Below are 9,017 nucleotides of genomic sequence, written 5' to 3' on the forward strand. Positions count from 1 at the left end.
ATACGTCATGCTCTTATGTCAGTGTCATCAGTGTTTATACTGTACTGAGGTGAAAAGCCTTCTACAGTTGCTTCCTCTGGCTGCATCCCACTCCCTCCATGATCTTTCTCGAGGAACTCAGATGCAGAGATTTCATATAGATTCTAAGCACAGGATCCCTCCAGTGTATGATGCTCCTGAACTCAACTGGTTTATGAGGAGTTGCCATGTTTTTATGTTTTTTGTCAAAAAGGCTATTTTAATAGACAGTAAAAGTACGAGATGCTGTATGGTGGATACCTGATGATATGGAAACCCTTACACTGTACTACAAATTGTCTAAAGCCCAGGTGGCTTTAAATCATTCAGATATTTTTATGATATAGGTTCTAGGTGAAGTCTTGAGGCAGTACACAGGAACAGAGACCAGTAGCAGTTGTTATTGTAGAATTCATACCTTTGCCAAGGCTCGACAGTCCACTAAATTCAATTAAGCTGCACCATCATTCATCATCGTCATAGATCAGTTCCCTTATCAAGATCAATGAATTAATTCTTCTCTGAACCATGCCACATCCTTCCAAAAAGTTTCATGTAAATCTGTTCAGTTGTTTGTGTGAAATCTTGCTAACAACAAACAAACCAACAAACAAACGGACGGGGGTGGAGGTAATTAGTCAATAGTGAATGCTCAGAGTCCAGAGTGACTTACATGGCCTGTTCTACGAAGCGAGTTCATACCAAGGATATCTTTCAGATATCCAGCTGTACTTAACCTAACAAATGCAGTCAGGCTAATTCACTCACCTAAACGTCAGGACACTACAGCGGCTTGCCACTGCACAATTATTGCCACTGCTGCTTCACGATCAGGGCAGACGTACATTATAGGCATGGCATCATTGTACGGTGCCATATTATCCTGCTGCATGTCCTCCCTTCTCATCCCCTACTGACCTGCTCTCACTTTACACATGAACAATAAATACCAATCAATCAATTGATCTAATTGTATTTCTATAGCCCATATTCAACAATCACTAACCAAAGTTATATAAAAAGTTATTAGGAAAATTACAGTTCCTGAAGTTTAGTTTATGTTTGTTTAATTCACTCTAGAGTTTATAAGAGACGTATTTAAACACATTGACAAAAAAGTCCAACACTTCTTGTGCAAGCAGTTAACCTGCCACACAACACGAGATGTAACGTGACACGCACAGCCAGATCATCAGGGTTAAAGTGAAACACTCTAATCTGTAAACATGGGTGCCAAAATGATTTATTAGGGCCTGAGCAATGGCCGCATGAGGGCCCTGTTGAATTTTGTAAATTTTACACTACAAATGAATCGCATATTATTTAGCCGAAACATGCGTAACTTTTGGTGAAACTTTGTACAAAATTTAGATGTATAAGGAATTTACATGTCAAATGAAAATCGTTGGGCATCTGTATCATGCCCAGACTTACAATAATGTCTGTGGACCCATATTCCAAACCCAACAGGAAGTAAGCCATTTTGATTAAGTGGTCATTTTTGGCGATTCACACACATCATACTTTTCCTAGAGGATTAATCAGATCAACTTCAAATTTCTTCAGTGCAATCTAAACACCTTGATGATTAAAAGTAGCAGTCTTCCTGAGTTTTTGTCAGAGGGCGTGTCTGTTACATGGTGTTGAATTTCAATGTTTTACCACAAAACAGGAAGTTTTTGCAACTTCAGTGTACATTATCTAATCTGCACCAAACTACACATGTTTGAGAGAGTCCTAGCCTGAACACATCTACATGCTAATATTCAGTCATGCTCATAGCATCCCCTACTGGCAACAATAAATTACATGTTTTATCCTCGTAGCCGGTTGACCAGATCAAGCTGAAATTTGACATGGTTGATGAGAGGTAATAAACCGTGTGTGTTTTCATTGAAGCTTACACTGTCGATCCCCGAACTCTTTGGACTCACTGACTGCCGTTGTGCCGCAGACCAGCTGTGTGTCTGTTGTTCACACGGACAGTGTTTCCTTTACTGGCGGCGGAGCAGCCGGTATATCTACTGCATTTCATTCAATACAAGTCGGATTATGTACTAAACTAAATGTCAGGACACTAAGGTATGAAGACCTTCATATTCCGAACAATCAAAGTCCCATTAGAACAAATGCATGGATTCAGAAAGTGAAACGCTGGAGTGCTTTTAATTTGAAATGGGTTGTAAATACGTTTGTGTCATAGACAGATACAAATTGGGGTTCACAGCAGAATTTTAAAGCAGGTGAAATGATGTTTCACCTGAGTTTCAATGTTTATCTGTTGAATTTATGTCACAAAAATAAATGGTTGCAAGACTTCCTGTATGCATTTCAAAATAAAAGAAACCCAGCATTTCTGTTGACCGAATCCATTCCAGTACAGAGGACTACTTATATATAAGGAAATAGTCATATTTGCGGCCATATTCAACTCAAAGCCTATATGTAAAAACATTGTGCTGCAGTAACAGCACCTCTGCAAAACATATTGTTGAACTGAGAAGCTAAATATTGTGCATTGAACAGATGCTTTTAATATGAATTGATATTAATGTGAAAACTGTGCATTGAATAGATAAAGTTGCATAACAGCATTTCTTTTTTTAGGGCCCGAGCACCGAACAGTAGGAGACAGTGGGAGGCCCTATTGAAATTGAAAGGATTATTATTTTTTTTTTTTTCAGGCAAATGAATTGGCTTTTTGAGGGCTTTAACATGCTCAAATTCTTACCAAAGTTTGCAGAAAATTAGAAAGTGGTGAAAATGTACGTATTCTGGAGTAATTTGAAATGGGCGTGGCAAAATGGCTCAACAGCGCCCCCGCGCCCCCTGGAATGCGTCCATTTTGGCCATTTTTCTCATTTTTACTTTGACGAACTTGTCCCAGGGCTTTCATCAGATCAACTTCAAATTGAGATGAGTGTCATCTAAACAAGATGGAGATAAAAACTAACTCAAAGATCGACCGTGGTGCGTGGCGTGGCGTCAAGGTTTGATAACATGCCATCAAAACACAAGGTTCTCTATCTCGGACATACATGGACCATGAATCCTTTGATGCTGAGCCGTCAACAAACAACTCCACTCCTGCATTATCAGGATCAAAGGATTCAACAACAAATTAAAGCCCTCAAATTCTCACCAAAGCATGTGCTCGGGCCAATTATTATTATAATTATAATAATAATATTTTGTTATTAATTATTATTTTATTTTTATTTATTATTATTATTATAATAATAATAACTAGGGCTACGTTGTAGCACTAATGGGCCCGAGCACAGGCATTTTGAAGCCTGTTGCGGTCGGTGGAGAGAGCGATCAATGACCAAGCGCACGTCTCCGCGTTGCATGCGTTTTGCGCACTGCGGCAAGGACAAACGCTTCACTTCCTGTGTCCGTCACGCGATGTCGATCCTTGCCTGCTAATTGCTCATTACGGTCCACGCTATCAATTGCACATCACACTGTGAAAATTTTATGTAAATCGAATGATAGTTGTAAAACAAAGCTTACTTCCTGTTGCCAGTAGGTGGCGCCATCACTATTATTACATACAGACATATAGATCAGTTCAAGTAGGGGCTCTGATGTAGCATGAGCAATTTTGTGTCAATTGGACAATGTTACAACAACTTAATTTTCACACTGATCAGTAGGTGGCGCTATGACCCTGAACTAATATTAATATATGGATGTGTTCAGGTCAGGATTGTGATCATAGGTCAGTAGTTCGGAGCCGTTTGGATAATGCAGAGTGGATTTACAAAGTACTTCCTGTTTCATGGCGAATCAATCTGTTTCAATTGGTCTCTGATCATGAGACAGAAGCTTGGTGGTGATAGGACAATGCACACTGGACTTATGACAACATCGTCTCCTTTGGCGAAGGATGATCCTTCGCTGCACCTCAATGTTTACACGGTTTGAGGAAATGTCACAATTCTGACCATGGTCCAATGACTTGACTGAGCTCATTTGAGCTGCATATTGTAAAGCAGCCAGGAGCAGTTCATCAAAGTATAAAACATGTCACTTCCTGTAGCCAGCAGGGGGCGCTGTGATTTTAAGCCATGATTTCTGTGTAGATGTCATCAGGCCGGGACTCTTGTCTTACATGTCTAGTTTGGACTCGATTGGACCAAATATGTCTGAGATACAGAACCTCGTGTTTTGATGGCGTGTCATCAAAATGCTACGCCACGCCACGGTCACACCGTGTGATGAAATCAAATATACCAAGGTAGTTTATATCTCCATCTTGTTGAGATGACACTCATCTCAATTTGAAGTTGATCTGATGAAAGCTCTACGACAAGTTCGTCAAAGTAAAAATGTGGAAAATGGCCAAAATGGCCACTAAATCCAAAATGGCCGGCTTCCTGTTGCTTTTTTCCAATTGCACCTCAGACCTTTTTTGTTTGTCTGGTCATGATACACCTGGGCTACGATTTTTGTGAAGATCGGTGAAAGCTAACTGAGGGGCTTTTCCTTAGATGGCGCTGTTGAGCCATTTTTCCACGCCCATTTCAAATTACTCCAGAATACAATTACTTTTTGGGGTTTTGAATTCCCTGCAAACTTTGGTAACAATTTGAGCATGTCTAGGCCCTGAAAAAGCCCCAAAAGGGAAATACAAATCCTTCGAAATACAATAGGGCCTCCCACCGGAGGTGCTCGGGCCCTAACTAGTGCATTTTAGACATTCAACAGGTATTTGCTGAATGTCTTCTAGGAGACAATGATCAACTTTACGAGGACATGATATATCGTTCATTCATTGAGTCCTGCATCTAAGTGGTTGAAAAAAGATGAAAGCAGCTTTAACACATTGTTTGAACCCAATTGTATAACATGTTAATTACATCATGGTGTAATGTTTCACCAACTATATATTTCAGACATGTGACATGACGGCACAGAGACAAACTGCATTTGTAGAAACTATATATAGAGAATATGCTGTTATTAAAGATAGACTCACAAGACTCATCTTTATATACAGTCACTGATCCTCTTTATATACAGTTAATGATGGTGTTTATATACAGTCATTGATGGTCTGTATATACAGTCACTGATCATCTTTATATACAGTCACTGATGATCTTTATATACAGTCACTGATGGTCTGTATATACAGTCACTGATCATCTTTATATACAGTCACTGATGGTCTGTATATACAGTCACTGATCATCTTTATATACAGTCACTGATGGTCTGTATATACAGTCACTGATCATCTTTATATACAGTCACTGATCATCTTTATATACAGTCACTGATGGTCTTTATATACAGTCACTGATGGTCTTTATATACAGTCACTGATCATCTTTATATACAGTCACTGATGGTCTTTATATACAGTCACTGATCATCTTTATATACAGTCACTGATCATCTTTATATACAGTCACTGATCATCTTTATATACAGTCATTGATGGTCTTTATATACAGTCGCTGATCATCTTTATATACAGTCACTGATGGTCTTATATCCAGTCACTGATGGTCTGTATATACAGTCACTGATCATCTTTATATACAGTCACTGATCATCTTTATATACAGTCACTGATGGTCTGTATATACAGTCACTGATCATCTTTATATACAGTCACTGATCGTCTGTATATACAGTCACTGATCATCTTTATATACAGTCACTGATGGTCTTGTATACAGTCTCTGAGAGACAGAGACTACTTGTGTAACCATTCTGTTTCAGCGCTGACAGACTAGTTGTTATCATAAAAAAATAATGAGAGTGATATCTATATATGTATAGAAGTTATTAATGAGCAGTGACAGTTAATATAATAATAATAATAATAATAATAATGATGATGATGATGATGATGATGATGATGATGTCAGTTTCAGTTTCCATTAACCAACCAACACAGAAGTGTGATAATGTAAGTCTGTGATCAGAGCCAGAACTGCAGTGTCCTCTGAGTGTTTGAGGTGGTGGTTGTGTATGAGGAGCTGGCACAGTCATTGGTGTCAAGAAATGACGTCTCCGTCTGTGTCCATGACGTGTCCGACTCCCTCTGACGCCATTTTTACAGGTTTGACTTTAAATCGCATTGAGATGAGTTTGTACGAAATATGTTATAATAACTTTTGATATGATGTGTGCGTGAATTTATATATGGAAATAATATTCTAGCTTAACATGCTACAGCCATGCTAAAGCTAATGCTAATGCTAATGATACTGAGGTGGTGCAACCCATGGTGTTAAAATAGCACAGGTCAAGTAACTGCAATCCTATTAGCCGGCTCGATGGAATAAAACAGTCCTTTGTTTGTGTCTGTTAAGTGTTTACCACCCTACATGTTAAAGGACTGTTTCCTGTAGACTTCAGTGAGTGCTCGGATGTGTCAGTCCAGGTCACAAAGACAACTGTTCTTTGATGTTACCTTTAGAAACAGGCCAAAGCCGATTAACTCAGCCAAACATATGAAGGAGACACATTTCTCAGCAGAATCAGACTCAACAACCATTAAGTAGACGACAGCTGCACGAGAATCTTCTTTCTGAAAACGTCCTTAAACCACCACACGACGTCAGTAGACAAGTGCTTCACAGCAAATATACTTTACAACAACTCTGTTACACTGGATCACTTGCATTCATACAATACGATAAGATAAGATAAGATTATCTTTATTGATCAACATCACCAGGGAAATTCACTTCATCCAACATGGAGAGGATCAACTGCCTTGGAGACAAAGTAAGTCTTTAAAAGCAAACGTGTGTAAATGACTAAAATTCATTCAGCTCTGTCTCATTGAATATATCTGAACTTAGGATGGGACAGTGTTTTTACCTGGTATATGTATATTTGTGTCTTTCAGTCACTTGGACAAATGCTGTCTGAAGGAACTCAGGCCTTCCTCCGAGCCGCCCGCCAAGTCCTCCGTGGAGCCCTCCGCCGAGCCCTCCGCCGAGCCCGCCGCTTTGTTCCAATATCAGGAGCCAGAAAAGAAGAGTTGGAGAAGGAGATCAAAGATCTGAAGATGATGATGAAAGTGAATGTGGTAGAAAAATTCTCCCTGAGCTCCGATCTTCAGCTCCAGCCCCTGGAGAACATGATAGTGGAAAGCGACTGGACGGTGAAATTTGAAGCTCTGCAGGACCAGCTCATGGAGACAGAGGAGAAGTTGTCTGCTGAGCAGGAAAAAGTAAAATATCTGACCCAGCAGAACACTGAGCTTCAGGTACGTTACATCCGATCATTTTAGATTTTAATTATATGGATTGTAGGTTTGTTTCATGTTTTGACTTTGAAGAAGAAAATGCTGAAACTTATGTCATCTCTGTCTTTTCAGGAACTCACCTTGAAGACCGATGAGAACAAGGAGAAGAAGCAGGAGACGAAAGAGAGAGAAGGGACAGAAGAAGAGAAAGGAGAAGAAGGAAATCGATGGGACAGAGAGGAGGAAGATGTTCCCCAGTTTTCTCTTTAAATGGTTCATCTCCTCTCTCATCCTTCCTCTCCCTCAACCATCCCCTCGTCCTGACTCCCCCCCGCTCCCTGTAACACACCATGCAGCAGTGCCTGATGGTGTAAAACATCCCTTTTCTCCATTTCCCTCTATCTCATCTCTCTTTTCTTTCCGTCACCTTAACTTGTCTTACTTTCTTACTTGTTTCCCTTCATTCACATATCCTCCCTTCCTTACTCCTTGTTTCCTCCCTTCCTGCCCATCAGTCTCACTTCTCTTACATTGTTCTGCTCCTGAATGTACCACGTTATGTTCAGATTCTCTTACGTTATATTTGGGTCTAAACTGACGTTTGCTCATCATTTAGACTCTGATCATTCTGGACCTAAGTAGCTTTGTTATTTTATTGTCTGTCATATTTTGATGTGAACCTGTTTACAGCATATCAACCAAAGGAGTAACTGTGTTTTTTGATAGGGCGCATTGGGCTGTTTTTTAAACACATAGAATTCTACTGTATTAAGATGTATTCATCAGCTTTATGTTTGTATGAACATCAATTTATTCAGCACAAGTTTGATGTAATTTGTTTTCTTGTTCTGCTGATATATGAGTCATTAAAATATGATTTTTAATTATTATTTTTTGACTTCTTATTCTTCTTCCCTACAAAATTTTGTCCCGCTTCTCCTCCCGCAAATTTTGTCGCACATACACGAGACCTACAAAAACACATGCGGAATTACGTTGAATGGTGTGCTATTTCTTTTACAAGAATTTCGTTAAACGGTTTGCGAACAAATCGCGATAAAACAGCCGAAAACGTACAATGGGAGTAAAGCTTGCTCTATCAAAAGAGCGAGAGGCCGAAAATGACTGTTTTGAGACCCTTTTTTCTTCACTAAAACTGCTCTCAAATCCACAAATGGAGGCTGTCAGAAATGATTTTTGGATAAAAACGAAGTAGAAGTAGTTTCCTTCGCAGACATGTCACTCTCAAATCTCTCGGACCTCTACTTCTATCCGTCACGAAAAATCAAGGAATCTTTTTCAAAATCTTCTCCATTGGCTCTAATGTTAATTTTGACCGAAATTTCTGGAAAGAGCAGAACGGGAAAAAAATCCTAAATCGCTCCCACGGCCCCATTTCTTAACTGTCACCAATAAAAATAAAGATATCTAGATAAAGTCTTTGGATTCTCAAAATGTTTTCATTTTACAGATAGGACTTATAGTTTTTGAGTAACAAGCATTTGTTTGAGGAGAGCGCTAGAGTGAAGAAATATATCTGGCCCATTGACACCCATGTTAATTCTCAGAGTACATTTTTGGAATGAGAAATACGTTTCTAAATTGCTCGCACGGCCTCATTTTTTGACTACCAACGTCTACAGGTTCCAGTGATTCAACAGATGAGGGTCCGGACCAGTCCAGTTTGTTGAGATTAGTAGCAGTTTGATTCTGAGTAGAGATTAAGGCAGACAGGAGTCGACATGTGAGTGAGAGGAAGCTGGCTGGGTAAAAAACATTTTTA

This window comes from Hippoglossus stenolepis, chromosome 1 (assembly GCF_022539355.2).
Source record: "Hippoglossus stenolepis isolate QCI-W04-F060 chromosome 1, HSTE1.2, whole genome shotgun sequence".
NCBI classification, from domain to species: domain Eukaryota; kingdom Metazoa; phylum Chordata; class Actinopteri; order Pleuronectiformes; family Pleuronectidae; genus Hippoglossus; species Hippoglossus stenolepis.